We start from the raw sequence: 4,349 nt of genomic DNA on the forward strand, positions 1-4,349 counted from the left end.
TTCGAGATCATAAGGACATTAAGGGTTACGAGAGAAAATATTTGCTTATGAATATGAAACTTAGAGGTTAACTATTTTTATATCGTTCAAAATATAATAAAGTAATTTAACAATGCGTGCAGTCAGTGTAGAAGCTTAATTAACATGCTAAATAAATAACAAAAACTTTATTAAAACAGTTAAGATTCCTTTAGTTTCTTTATCATCCTCACTAGTCACTCTGGTCACTCGTTACTACGCTGTACATGGGCGGTTCTAGCGCTGCGGAAGGACTTGACACTAAGCCAATAAGAAACCAGTTTCAGAGGCGGGACGAATTCTGATTGGTCAGTGGCGTTCTTATATAAAAACCCTGGAGCGGAAATTGAAAGGCGCCATTTGCTCGTTGGGCGGCGCGGGGTAGGTTACTCATAAGCAGTTGAATAACAATAAAACGGGGGCGAAAACGCAGGATTCCGCACCGCAAATCTACCCCGATCCATCCGAATGGAGGCGGCCATCAACCCGTCTCTTGACAGGTAGTATCGGCGTGCCTTCGGAGCCTATTAACTAATCCTGTGTGTGTATTTAATCACAAAGGATGAGTAAAAGGGAAGGAAGCGTTTGTTTACAAGTTCATTTGCCTCCTTCAATGGCAATGTAACTCATATTAAAACGGCTTTGCGTCTTTTAAATTGAGTTCCAGCTATTAAAATAACAGCATGCAGCGAGCATCACTGTGTTGTGGGTCTGTACTGCATCTTTTCCCTCCGCCATCTTCAGCATTTAAAGGGCTACACTGTAATAACACACACACACACACACTCACCATGGTAACCACCGTTCCTGTCGAAATACAATAGTTACTTTGGTTATTGATACAAACAGGCATGCAGCTATGTTAACATTTTTTTATATTTACACTGTTGCAATGTCATCTCCTAATGACTAATTAATCATGGCTTTATAGTGAACTGTTTACATTGTGGTACATTTTTACGGCATGCTAGTGTGCCATATAACTTATGCATCTCAGTGTTTTGCATGGCTTACATCTGTCTGATTGTGCAGCTCATTTGCATAAGCGCAGTGTGAATGAGCGATCTGAAGTGAATGGCTCGTGTTTGAGCTGTGGTTGGTATTAAATGTGTGTGCAGGGGTAGGGAGGGGTGGGTGATTCATGTGGCTGCTGTCCTGTGCTGATTGGGCATGAATGCACTGAACGCTTGTTTACAAACAGAGAATAGGCGGGACAGACTGAATGACATTTACTGAAGAGTCTCTTATAGTATGGTTTGCTATGCACTGATGATTTTGTCTTGCTGCTAATGCATAGTTTTCATGCGCAGATGAATTAATTTGATTGAGAATTAAGATTGAATTAATAAGATTGAATTAATGTGGCAGTAATAATTTATCCAGTGCATGTGTATTTATGCCTTGTAAACAATTTGTTGAAACAACGAGAATGAATTGTGATTTTGGAAGAATAAGAATAGAATGATGAACAAATCAGTAGTGTTCGACATTGAATGCTATTGTTTTCCAGTTTTTTTAACAAACATAAACATCTAAATGATTTTTTCTTACACGTGAATTATATCCGTGTGTGCATATGTAATCAAAGGTTTGGGGTCAGTATATATATTTTTTAAAATAAATTAATTTTTGTGCTCCGCAAGTAAATTCACACATTAAAATAAATAGTAAATAGGTTTTTAAAGATTAAAAAAAAATCTGAATAAATCACATAACTTTTTAAAATATATTAAAATAGAAAACAGTTTTCAAATTGTAATATTTCAAAATATTACTGTTTACTGTATTTTTGATCAAATAAATGCAGTTTAATGTTGACATGCAACCCTCTACATTGCGAGTAAATCACTCGCATATGCGACTAAATCTTCACTGTGGCGACTAAATGATGTCTAATATTAGCCAATGGCTAATAAATTCTCAGATTTTACTCGCCAGTGTGTGAGTTGGAGGCCAAGTATAAGGTTAGCGCCTTATATTTTATATTTTTTTAGAGATATATTTTCACTCGCCGAACACTCTCTGACTGAGCGCATCAGAGTTTCTCTCTCCGTCAAGCGATCTGTGCTGTTTTTCAGTTCATCTGAATGGATGTGCAACGCACCGCATGGACAGTCAGTTTTAAATTTTTTATCTGTTGCTATTTGATAGAATCCACGATGCCATGCATCTAAACAAGATGTCCAGGACCTCCGGCAGAAAAATACACCAACATTAAAGATCCAGCAGTATATTTCATTGTACTCATGGGGTACTGTTTTACTCCTGTGCGCACCAAACCCATCTTGAGTGTTTGCTGCTAAAAAGCAAATTTTTAGTTTTATCTGACCATAGAACTGGCGAGTAAACTAAAAAAATTACTAGCCAATGGCGATTCAATTGCCAAGGTGTCCGTAGAGGGTTGACATGTAAAATTAAAAGAATAAAATAAAAAAACTTTATATATAAATAGTTTACACAATATCTAAGCCTACTCACCATTCCTTAAAAAATATATATATTTCTTATTTTAACGTAAAATGTGTATTATCTATTAATAAGGCATTAGATTGCTTTTGAAACTGACATGAGGGAAGTTTAACACTACTTGGTTATGCCATTAAAATGACCAAATATTTGGTTATTAATCGAATTAGTTGATATGTCTGTCTGGTTGTGGATAATGTATGTTTTATATATTTAATGTAATATTATGTGGCTTGTTCAGGCTACAGTATGACTAAACAATGCAATGTCCAATATGCAATAATATTTATTATATATTGCATTATTAAATTTTTTGTTATTTCTCCTTATCCTCCAAACTTAGCATTAAATGCTGCATGTCTTGTGTTTTTGTTGATGATTTTCTGCAGCAGCTCTGTGGGAGTAGGGCTGTCTGTCATGGGTGGGATGGAGCAGAGTTCGGGCAAGCGTATTAGGAAACCCTCGCTGCTCTATGAGGGCTTTGAGAGCCCGTCTCTGCCCCACGTGCTTCCACCCGGACCCCCTCCGCCCCAGCAGCCCCCGGTTACAGACCCCAGCCGACAGGGACGCACCACCAATCAGCTGCAGTTCCTCCACAAGGTCTTGGTGAAAGCAATGTGGCGGCATCATTTCGCATGGCCTTTCCATGAACCTGTGGACGCGGTCCGACTCAACTTACCTGTGAGTGAACGCTTACTTTCTGAGAATAATTCACCCTAAATTGTCATTTCGTGTCAAATCAACTAGATTTCAAAAACTTCCCCGGCTCAAAGTTTTGATTTTGTTAATGTTTTTTCTGAAGAAAGACAAGCATAAATAGTAATGAAAGCCAAAATATTAGATGTCATGGATGCATATTTAAAGAGTAATCCACTATTATGACAATCATCACCTGAGATTTGGAGCCAAATTACAAATGACTTTAGAAAGATGGCAGCATCATTATGTTATTTGTACATAGATTGGTAGGTCTGTTAGTAAAATCTGCTGACTTTAGCAGTCTCTGTTGCATTATGTGCTAATGGTGAAATGGGAAAAAACACTTTTTAAGTTTTCTTTTCCAAAGTTTGCATGCCTGTAACTTAAGAAGTATTAAAGATATCTTAATGGACTTTTAGATTTTGGTTCTTAATAAACTTTTCTTTTGATATCTACATTTTTAAGGCTCTACATGGTTCAATTCCAGCGATACTGGGATCTCAATATGGCTCTGAGAGTAAATTGTTACATTCACAACTCTAACCAAACAACCTTCATGTCATTCCAAAACGTGTGCTTTTCTTTTTTCTTTGTGTTGCATTGAGTCTGTCCAATCAGAAATCTTCAGCATGTTGTTGGCGTCTGGTGTCAGGGCAGCTCATATTACCAATAGTCTGACAGACTTTCCCATATTCATATGCACAAATGATATGATCTCCAATAGGGCTGTGCGATATTGAAGAAAAATGCGATATGGGATAACTCATTAAATAATGCAATATTCGATATGCGATACGATAATGCTTAAAGTGCCACATGCTCAGATGAAACGGTTTTACTCAGCTGTTGCTGAGTCAGTTCTGTGAACTTCTATAACTATCTTGTGTCATATATATATGGTTATTTGTATGTATCACTGTAAAAAGTAATCACTGAATCTACTTAAGAAAAGCGAGTAAACATAACAGATTTTTACAAATTTGTTGAGTTTACTTAATTACACTGTGTTATGTGAACTTTCAGGTGGATGCAATAGTAAAACTTAACAACTTTAGTAAACAGTACTTAAGAGCATCTAGTTTGTTGGATTAAAGGTATGTTTCCATTGTCTGGTGCAAAGAACAATGAATACAGTCTTAGAGTGAATACAATTTGAAATGGTTAAG

General features: G+C 36.7%; 1 pseudogene; it reads left to right on the forward strand.

The window, feature by feature from the left end:
• The first annotated feature begins 383 nt into the window (after positions 1-383).
• LOC107715580 (bromodomain-containing protein 2-like) overlaps positions 384-4,349 on the forward strand; it is a 15,221-nt pseudogene continuing 11,255 nt past the window's right edge.

Source organism: Sinocyclocheilus rhinocerous, unplaced genomic scaffold (assembly GCF_001515625.1).
Source record: "Sinocyclocheilus rhinocerous isolate Xijiao unplaced genomic scaffold, SAMN03320098_v1.1 scaffold2165, whole genome shotgun sequence".
Lineage (NCBI taxonomy): Eukaryota > Metazoa > Chordata > Actinopteri > Cypriniformes > Cyprinidae > Sinocyclocheilus > Sinocyclocheilus rhinocerous.